General features: G+C 30.4%; 2 non-coding genes across 2 annotated transcripts; both read left to right on the top strand.

Moving 5' to 3' along the window:
* The first annotated feature begins 1,365 nt into the window (after positions 1–1,365).
* On the top strand, positions 1,366–1,447 carry Trnal-aag. Its single transcript has one exon. It is a non-coding gene; the product is annotated as a tRNA-Leu (tRNA).
* Positions 1,448–2,514: 1,067 nt separating this feature from the next.
* Positions 2,515–2,587, top strand: Trnar-ucu. Its single transcript has one exon. It is a non-coding gene; the product is annotated as a tRNA-Arg (tRNA).
* The last annotated feature ends 8,621 nt before the right edge of the window (positions 2,588–11,208 follow it).

The following is an 11,208-nucleotide window of genomic DNA, read 5'->3' on the forward strand; positions in this document are numbered from 1 at the left end:
GTCTAACGATTCAGAATGACTTGTAACATCAAGGAGTCATAAAAGTAGCAAGTTTATTGTCTTAAGGATGTTGAAGATATATATATAAATGTGTTGCTGGTAGAAAGAAAATATAGAATTTGGTACCAGTGGTATCAAATTCTATATTTTCTTTCTAATTATAAATAATTAGTCACATTTAGATAATTATAGTTTTTTGTTTCGAATTTGTTAAAACAATAAAAGGATGTTACCACTTAACACGTCGTTTGCACAAAAAGCACAATAGCGACAAATTGATTCCCAATCCATTCGGATAATTATTTAATTGGCAATTTGCAAAATCATTGATATGCAATACAATGGAAGGAAAAGGATAATTAGAAAATTCGACGGTAACAAAAACATTTATTAACTTGCCAATAGACTAGAAATAAAAGCAAAAAGGTAAAAATTGTTTTGGAGGTTGGAATAGGAGTTCTAAAACAGGGATTCAGGTAAATACAGGGATCTGAAAGTAGAGGCACAAGACTTGAAAATAAAAACACGAGAAGCAAAAATTAATTTATAAAAAAGCATAAATTAAATGTCGTGTAATTTTACGACGTACCTTCAACCACCAATAAAATTAATAACATAGATATTAACCCAAGGGATGTATTTTTATATCAATTACGCTCCTAAATTAATTTCCAACGTTCATCAAATTATTCCATTTTCAAAGCTCAATTTGCAAAATTACGTTGATATCATTTTACCGAATCAGGTAATACTAGAGTATATTGCCTGATTAGTCACGAGTATAATTTCCGATTATGGCAACACTTTGTCATGGCGTCACGGATTTAGGAGAAGACGTTATGAAAACATCTGCTTAAGGAAGATTGCAGATAAAAATAACGAAATTGAAGTAAATTATTTTTAAAAGTAAAAATTTGTTGAAAAAATGAAATAAATGATAATGATAATAAAAGAAATGGTTGCAATAAAACTTTTATACGGGTATAGAAGAAGTTAATTATGCTTTATTTTTGATTAAATTTAAAAATTTTGTGTACAGAACCGAGATATATATTTATTGTTTTTTTTAAATAAAACATAGCAGTGGTGCATAATAGAGAAAATTTTTTTGTATATGCGTGTGATTGTTCTTTGGAACCACATTTTCGACTTTTGCACGAAAAATATGTAAAAGCTGGAATAAAACAAAAATATGCGGTCTTTTTGAAATAATTTTTACACAATTTTATTATTAATTTTTTATAAATGATTAAAAAATTTTATTACCTATTAATAATCGATTTTAAATCAATTAATTTCATCATCAGTCTATAAATAGTCGTCTCGACGCATTTACATGCGACTCCGAGAGTGTCGCCAGTATCAGGTAGCGTGGCCGAGCGGTCTAAGGCGCTGGTTTAAGGCACCAGTCTCTTCGGAGGCGTGGGTTCGAATCCCACCGCTGCCAAAATATTTTTTTTACTAAAATAATAATAAAAATAATATTTTTTTACTAAATTAATAACTAATTGAATAAAAATATTATTGGCGGTGCAAATTTTATAGATTCAAATATATATTTTGTTAGAATTCGTACCAAAATTTAGTCAAGTTGTATTGAAAATAGTACGAGCTATTCATTAAGGATATATAACAACAAACAAATTTTGAATTTAATTTTTGTTCATTAATCATAATATTTTATGTCAATATTTGATCTATACTTTTTGGCATCAATAATTACTGTTAGTACTCTTTAGATCTGATTTACAATATTTACAAGAAATTGATTAATAATATAATAAGCTCATTTCAATATGAAATCTTTTTTTTTTTTATTTATATATATACAATATTTTCATATCTCAGTCAGACAGAGGTGCCTGGTATGAGAGATTAAGAAAAACAGTTTTCATATTTTATATATACATTTCATTTGACTATTTCATTATATAATATCTATTATAATTAAAATATCTTTATATATAACTCTTCAGTCTTTTTTGGCTTCAATTTCCTTATAGTATTTCTTTGTTAAAGTTAAATCTTGTATTTAAATAAATAATAATTATTCAAATTTCTAACCTGAACTTAATATTGCATTTAACTTAATCTAGTAATTACTTGTTTATTGTCTATATTAAAAATTCTTAAAAAAGTACTTTTTAAATTTCTCATTTACTAGTTCAAATTATAAACTCGTCTTATTACTTAACGAGATATTGTATAATTATTTTGAAGAGATAAGCATAATTATGATTATCAGAAGACTACATAGTAGTAAATTGATAAATTCTATTTTTGTAACATTAATAAAGTATATAGATGACTTTAGGCATCTTATACGCATTATTAATATTAATTACAGAAATAATATTTAAAAAAAATCTATTAATTTTCTATATATTTTTCTAATTTTCTACCTCATTCAATGTGATTTTGTTCTACCCATACATTTATCCCAGTGTGACGTCACGCCGTATATGTGTGACCCGGTCGCGTTGAAGAGCGCGCTTAGCGAGCAAAACACCAAGTGTCCCTTTGGCGCAGCGGATAGCGCGTTGGACTTCTAATCCAAAGGTCGTGGGTTCGATCCCCACAAGGGATGGGCATATTTTATTTTATTTTATTTTTATTAAAAATTAGTAATGATAATTTTATTATTGTTTGAAATATCTTGGTTTTAAACGTTATCTAAGTCGTTATCGCAAGTAAAATACAAAATTTTAGTATTTTGTTAGCTAGTGATTACTCTGTTATTATTTTGACTTCGTAATTTGCCAGAGTAGAAGTTTGTTTTGGCGAAAGAATCCGATTGGCTAATTTGTTAATATTTGCTCAAAGTTTCAAGTCAAGTTATGTTGCTTAGTTTTGTTTCTAGAACTGGGAATTATCTTAACCACAATTTGATCTTTTAAACTTGCATTTTTTATTTTTTTCCCATGTCGTTATTGAGTCTTCATCCCGTTTCGTCTCCTGAATCGGCAACATTACGATCAGCGTTTCCTTTAGAGCTTTCTTGAGTGTTTTGGCGAAAAACAAAAACAAAGACATCAATTCGTGTCTTTTGAAGAAGACAGAACGCGAGTTTAACATATTAAGACTTGCAAGACATTATCGTATTATATGGCTTCCAGATGACAGATTTGCATTTGACACGGGGAAGGCACGGATTGGGGAAGAAAAACCAAATCAAATGTAAATCATAAATCACTTTATCTCCCGAACATTAACAATCGTCATTTCATTTCGAATTCAATTACAAAAAAAATAGTTGCCTAATTTACACAAAATTGAAAAAGTGCTCCCGTATAGTCACAGTCTAAACGCATTCGCAAATAATACTGTGCCACATTTTCACTTATACTGTGCTCAGCTTGGCGGCATTTTCGTATTTTTCAATAGTTTCAAAGTTGGAATAGTGCTCCAGTGCATAAGCAGTCTAAACGCACTTGTGTAAACATTTGTACCAGAGTGGCGCTTAGACTGTGCTTATCCTGGGTAATTTTTTTTTAATTTTTAATCCAAAATTACAAAAATATTTTATGGAAAATAAAAAAAGATGTAATAATTTTTTATCCTCAAAAGCAATTGTTTTGCCAATACAAGCAGTAAGTTTCTTAGATCATTCAAATCGGACGCTTAGTTCACTCGAAAATTGCCATTTTTTGCACATTTAGCTTTGTTTCTTCGAAATGGCTGGGTCTGTATTTGCCAAAAACTAATCAACTCTTCTTCCAATCATTACAAATTGAATGTTTTTTAGATCACTCAAATCCGATACTCCGTTCTCTCAAAAACTCGATTTCTATTTTCTGCACTCTTTGCTTCGTATCTCCGTAACGGCTGGACCTATCTTCGCCAAAAACTAATCAGCACATCTCCCTATCAATAGGGATCGAATGCTTCTTAAACCATTCAAATCGGTTGATCCGTGCGCCCGAAAACGTGACCAAAAAATTGTATCCATACATACATACAAAACACACCCACACACCCATTTAGTTTCTGAGGTATGCCTGTAAAATGTTCAGAAACCTTCAAAACGTCGAGAAATGCAAAAATTTTCCTTTTCAATTTTTGGCCCATTACTATAACTACCCTGAGGGAAGTTACAAATAGCAATGCCTAAAAGAGACCAGATGGTCATAATTTCTGGATTTTGATAGAACAGTAAATTTCATACTCTTCAGTAATGATTAGAAACCTATGGTCTAATAGTCAATTGATTCGACTGATGAGCCCCTGCTCCGAGTCGTCTCGTGCTCGGTGTTCCGCTCTATATAACCGTTTTTTTCGACCTCCTCCTGCTGCTCCTGCGACTCCTCGTCCTGCTGGAGTCCCTTTGAAGTCCTCGCGAAGAGCCTCCGTCTTTGACACGTGTGCCCCCAGATTTGACGGAGCGTCACACTTTTATTGCGCAAAAGTGTTAATGGTCGACAACGCCAACGCCACTAAACGATTCTATTCGGGTGTCGGAATTAGAAGTCAAACTTCTTAGGAATAATCAACATATTATTAACTTCCCGTAGGGCAAGTTATAGTAATGGCAAAAAAATCGAAAATGAAAATTTTTATATATCTTTACGTTTCAGAGGTTTCTGAACATTTTGGCATACCTCAGAAAAAATGGATGTATGTGTGTGTGTGTGTGTGTGCGTGTATGTATGTGTGTGCAGATACAAATTTTCGTCGACGATTTCGGAAACACGGATCAACCGATTTGAATAATTCAAAAAACATTCGATTCGTATTGATAAGGAGACGTGCTGATTAGTTTTTGGCGAAAGCAGGTCTAGCCGTTCCGAAGATACGGGGCAAAAAGTGCCGGAAACGGTAACTCAGTTTTTAAGAGAACGGAGCGTCCGATTTGAATAATTAAAAAAACATTTTATTTGTATTGACTAAGTGAAGAACTGTTCAAATTTTCATGAAGGCAGGTCTATCGGTTTCGGAGATTTAATGAAACAAGTAAAAAAAAATGCCATTGGCGGTTAAAAATGATCATTAGACATATGCACATCAAATTATCAGATATATTATAGGGATTTTAACAATAAGTATAATTTTTTTACATTTCTATGGGTTCCGTACCAATGCTTATGCGTTAGACGGCGGCGCGGCACTTGCGCGCTTTGACATTTCGTCTCTATGCAGTTCAAGCAGTACGATTGCTTTGAAAAAAAGTTCAGAATTTCCAAAATATGTCAAAATGAAGAAAACATTTTTCTTTTCAAAAAAAATTTGTTTTCAAAAAAATTTTTTTTTCAAAAAAAGTAATTTTTTGCCAAATTTATAGTTTCTCAAAAATCTAATTTTTTCGAAGTAAATTTTTTTCAAAATGTTAATTGTTTTTAAAAAAATAATAATTTTTGGCACGGAAAGTTCTAGCAATTTGCCTTAAGGCACAATGCCTTAATTGCCTTAAGACAGAATTCCACTTACAGCTAGTTCATTATATTTTTGCGTCAATTACATCGATCCTCGATCTCTTCTATTCCTCCGCTCGCGTGTATCGAATCGTTAATATCGCGATTTTCGATATCGAAAATATCGAAGAAACGGACCGACCGACCGTAATAAAATAAAATAAAATGAAATAAAATCGAGGAATAGAAACGAGAAATAAGAAATATAAAACAGCAATCAAAAAGAGAGAGAAAAATCATTCGCGAAGCTTCAAAGACACGCATCGAGAGAACGGGGGCGTGGTTCGACGCTAATAAGTCATTATTGATAATCTGAGAGGCCCGAGGGGGCCCCCGGACACAGGCACCTATATATATACATACAAACATACCTATAAATACATTTATACACGGAGTTGAAGTATTGTTTTATAAAAGCCCTTAATACTCAAAAGGCTGAGATACCGCTGATAAGGTATTGAGCATTGCAAGAAACTAAATGATATATACGATTTATACCATATATATATATATATATATATATATACTAGTTAGCCCGGCAAACGTTCTGTTTAGCCATAAGAAATTTTTAGTATAAGAATGTAAATGTAAGTAAATGCAGAAAAGTGTGATATATAAGTGAAAGGGGCAGCTAGCATAAATCATATGGATGATTTACCCACTGAAACGCTTACCACATATAATTGTTCTTGGCAAATATTAATAGTCATTGCAAGGGCTAGCATAATCTAAAACGAATCTCCTTTAAATTGAATTGGTATATTTTATCCATTATTACTGAGATTTTTAATAATTTATTAATTTTTGAATTATGAAGTAAAATCCGAACATTAAGTTTTGAATTATGTTGTGGCATGCGAATCGAGTGAAAAATCTGTGAGAAAAAATTACAGCTTTGCCATAGATTTGAATGGCACCCTGTTTTCGTTCAAAAACTGTCGTGCCTTCAGAATAAAATATTTCTTCAGCCATTGTGTGTGCACTTATAGTAATATTTGTACATAGAATAGTTTTGCAAATTATAATATGCAAGAATCGATAAATAATTTGGCGAATGTAGCTTTTTCAATAGTAACCGAAAAATGTTTCAGCGCATAAAGCATATCAATTTAAGCTTTTCCATGAGCCCAAAAAAATCTCTTTTTTATGTCACATTATTTTAGCAATCAAAAATACAAAAATAATTCAAAAAAATCTGAATTCAAAAAACTTGAATGAAAAATATTCACAAAAGAACTATAATTAATTAGTTATTGAGCTATATAAAAAATGAGTGCACTACTAAAATGACTATTATCAAATTGGATAGTGGAAGGGAAGCAAAAATTTAGAGTTGTTGGGGGAAGTCTCCGAGTGCCGTACACCTAAGATTATTTATAAATAAATCAAGCAAACAAAGTTAGAAATCAAACTAAATTAATAAAAACGCAAACTTTGCTAAACAATAATTAATACTATCAATCAAACATTAGTAACAAAAAATATGATTTTACAAAGTGGCACCTAGTACCGGACATTTCAAAATAACCAGCATTGAACACATATGTAGCCATCTCCGTACTCTGGAATATCTGCACATTTGTGTTTGACGAATATTCTTAGATATTGCAAAAAAAGTCACTATTCATCCAACCTTTTTGGCTGGGCCACACCGATGCTCTCAGCTGGATCATTCATCATAAGATTTTCATTCTTTGACTAGAAAATAGGAAAAATGGGGGTATGTAGTGACCGTTAGCACTCACACAGAACAAAATTAAATAATTAGATTAAATTACGTCAATTCTCACAAGAAATAACAATATGTTTACGGTCCGGCGCTAAAGGACGACTTAGTGTCCGGTGCTAAGGGACAGACAATTTCGTTCATTTGGTGGTACCTACTAAAATTGTTCAAAATATCTAATAATTTTTGCCATTCAAGTACTAATTTTATTTTTTCCCTTATTTAAGCTTTTACATGAACTCAAAAAAATCTGAACTAAAATTAAGTCAAAGGAACGCGGTATAAAAAAATGATTCGATTACTAAAGTGGGGTTTTTGGTAGGAGGTTTTCTTGAAACTGATGTCTCAAGGAGTTGAAGCATTATAGGATTTCTATGATCGCTCAGTTTTAAATTATGTTGAACACCGGTTAGCCCTTTTATACATAAAAATATAAATAAAATGTCTATAAATTAAAAATTAAGATCTTTGTGTAAAGTCTTATTGCTGACAAACCAAGAAACATCTGCGATCTGTCTCAAAATTTTAAAGTCAAATGGGACTTTTGTGCCCGCCTTATTCTATGTCAAAAACAATCAATTATTCAAACTAATTCATATCTATCGAGTGACAAATTTTTAATTGATCGTTTATTAATACAAGTGTTCGTGGTTTATTTCTTTCTCTCGGTGTTGGTGTCTGCTTCGATGGTCGAAGAAGAAGTGCTTGGCGATCGAGCAGTCGGTCTTCCGACTAAATAACAAGGCGGCGAATTGTGTTTAATAACAAAGAACTGAAGAGATAAACATCCTACCGGTATGATATGATGATCTCACACATATACAAGGAGGAAATAAGATGAGGAAAGATTAACAAAACGACCAGCATGAACACACCAGCATGAAGAACAAGAAGACTACGAACGAACGAGAGAACTGAACTAACCAACCGACCAACGAACGAATGAGATATTACTTGGATAGGTGATAGATGGAATAGAGCTACCAATGGGTTTGGGGAAATATTTCAACACTAATGGGATAAGCTTCAGTTAGATAAAGTTAGATAATTTGGATGTTTGAAATTATGTCGTCTGCACGAATTTTTGCTGAAGATTCTTTTATGTTTGACATAAAGGCCAACAAACGGATAAGCTTTCACTATTAGGAAGAAGTGAGAATTTTGATGGGTGCGCTATTTTGGGTAAAAATGAATTGCAAAATGTGTGGGTAAGCGCATAACTCAACAACGCCTGAACCAATTTGGCTAATTCTTTTTTTTAAATGTTCGTCGATGTCCAAGGATGGTTCTTACCGCGAGAAAAAATCGAATAATTACCGGGAAAACCCTTTCTTTTTCACATACAAACATTTTCTAATTAAAAACAATAGTTGAATCAATTTGAGTTTTATTGCTATTATACAAAATTCATATAAATAACAAGCACTCACTGTATACTCTTCCTAAGCGATTATTCGGATTTTGATAAATCTTACTGAAGTTTGTTAAAGAAATTTTTCTAGGATGTATGCGATTATAAAGTACTGGAATGTATGTGCAATATTGCAGAAATAAATAAAAAAAAATGCAAAAAATAACATGTCATTGTTTGCATTGAAAACAAATGTAAACTATCATCTGCCAAAAAATTCAATTTACTTATGAACCTAGACAATATTAGATTATGTATAATAAATTTATAATTATGAAGTCTACATTATTATTGCCAAAAAGCAGTTGAGATGTGCCAGAAATTAAAATAATATAGTAAGATACAGTATATGTATGGCAGATTGAATGATATACATATGAACAGGATATGACAAATTTATATTGTTTCATTATTAATAAAATGTTTCAAATTTTACTGTAGTTGCTGAATGATGACACGCATCTGGTGTCGAAACGTATAAATAAAAGGCTTTAAATACCTTTTACATTTTTTATTTCGACGAATGGGCTGCTAGTTACTCTTAAATATATATATATATATATATATATATATATATATACTCGTGATATATATATATAATATATATATATACTCGTATATATATATATATATATATATATATAGTATGTGTGATATTATCTATAAAATCGATACAATATTAATATTGCATATCGTTTGTTTAAATAAACAATGTGCTCTCATAAGAGTAATAAACAATCAAATGTAATAAACAATAAATCAAAGGCAACTCAATGCTATTTTCGTTCGAGCAAATTAATATACGACACATTTTCATTTTCTCCACGAAACCTAGTCCGAGAGCCAGAGACAAAAAATCATAAAAATGGCGAAATAATCATTTATATTAAGGTTATAGAAACAATTATTAATAATGGTGTAATAATACTTATATTAAGATATATTAAAAATGTTTAAAGATATTTTTATGAATCTTGTTCTGTTAAATTGCAGTAAATTATAAAAATATTAATAGAAATGGATCCATAGAGATCCATGGCAACTATCAATGGGATTTCGGCAAAAAAAATATTTGGGTAATGGATCACAACACACCTAGTTAATATTTATTTTTAATTACCGAAGGAGAAGTTTATGTTTTCGTCAAAAAATCCAAATCGCTAATTTTATGTTTCCTCGATGTTTCAAGCCATTCCGAATCGAATGATACCAAATTTGAAAAAAGTATGTATGTGTGTGTGTGTGAACAGTTTTTATTATTATTTTAAAGGCGATTAATGCCCAAATTTGTATTTGTATCTTTATTTTGAATGTTTAATACTAATATTAGCTTAAATTTAAAAATTTAAGAAAAAAATGATTTTGACTAAATAGGAGGTCCATGGCATAGCCTAAGAAGTTTACGACACAAATAAATTTGAGAACCTGTGGTTTATAATGTATTGTCTATTTGATTTTATTTCTTAAAATGCTCTCTTATTTGATATTTTGTCATCAAAATCAAGGCAAATTATCTTCCGTTATAAACACAAAGGTTAGAGAAAAAAATATATTATTTTCCAAGAATAATTCTAACAATATATTATAATATAAAAATAAATTGATAAGTTATTTTCAAGTCTATTATTCCTGAGTCGTTGGCCCTCGGACAACGATCAAAACAATGACTGTACAAACAAAAGTCTTTAATTAATTTTAATGGCCTCGTTTGTTTTTCAGTAATAAAACATTTTGACAATCACGAAAATATAATGTTGTTATTAATCTTATACATATTATTTGCTATTATTAGAGTGACGCAAATCGTAAATGAGAACTTCATTTCAGAAATACAGTCAAGGGGTAAATGATAAATGATATAACTCTCCAATATTTGTGATTTTTGCAAAATTTGTGAGAAAAGAATTATTAAGAGATAATTCGATACAAGAATATATTTTAACAAAAGACATTTTTAACAAAATTATTAAAAAAAATTGTTACAAGAGTTCTAAGGACAACATTTCTTTCAATTTGTTGACCGCACGCGACAGATGTCACTATAAATATATATATATATATATATATATATATATATATATATTATATATATATAACATATATTCTTTGTACATTTGGACATTTATCATTTGAAACAACATAAGGACGATTCAAATTCAAAGAAAATCCTCGAGGGCATCATAATTTCAGTTCTCGCAATCAGTCTTATTATAAATGGTCTTATTACAAAATTACCTTCATTACATATGAAATGAACCGACAATAACAATATAAGCGTGAACACAAATTTTTTCAACAAGAATTTTTCGGTTTTTGACAAAAAAATAACGTTTTTTTGTCTATTTTTTGACAATCGTCACACGCGAACGTTTTGAAAGAACTCGAAAAAAAGACCACGACAAATGGCGAACGGGTTTTTTGTAGAAATTAGAGTAAATAATTGGATAATGGTAAAGGAAAATTGGTAAAGAAATTGGTTATAGACATGACACTTCAGTTTCTATAATTTTGTAGACTTTTTTCCAAAAGTTTTGTACAAACTTTTAATTTAAAGTACTATGAAACAATTTTGACTACCAAAACTTTGCTCAAACATTATGGAATGTTCTACTTTTAGTAAAAGTTACATTAGGCACTTTGTTATGTATTATATTGAAATTCAA

The sequence above is a fragment of the Ctenocephalides felis genome, unplaced genomic scaffold (assembly GCF_003426905.1).
Source record: "Ctenocephalides felis isolate EL2017-DRISC unplaced genomic scaffold, ASM342690v1 CF-g0.4_SCAFFOLD_01170, whole genome shotgun sequence".
NCBI classification, from domain to species: domain Eukaryota; kingdom Metazoa; phylum Arthropoda; class Insecta; order Siphonaptera; family Pulicidae; genus Ctenocephalides; species Ctenocephalides felis.